The sequence below is a fragment of the Morone saxatilis genome, unplaced genomic scaffold, assembly GCF_004916995.1.
Source record: "Morone saxatilis isolate NCDOM2014 unplaced genomic scaffold, NCSU_SB_2.0 Contig23, whole genome shotgun sequence".
In the NCBI taxonomy this organism is placed as follows: Eukaryota; Metazoa; Chordata; class Actinopteri; family Moronidae; genus Morone; species Morone saxatilis.
The window spans coordinates 323,944-324,152 of record NW_023339796.1 but is presented as its reverse complement, the minus strand read 5'-3'; positions in this window follow the sequence as shown (position 1 = coordinate 324,152).

Genomic DNA, 209 nt, shown 5'->3' with positions numbered 1-209 from the left:
TAATACAATAATAATAATAATAAAGTAATACAATAATAATAATAATAATATAAATGACAAAAGAAAATATACAATCTTAAATAATGAAAGAAACAACTGGAAAAGATTAAAGGGGGGAAATAATCGAATAATAATAAAATGACTAAATAAAAAGATAAATGAAAAAATAAAAACAATAAAAAAAGAAGAAAAAGAAAAACCAGGAAAAA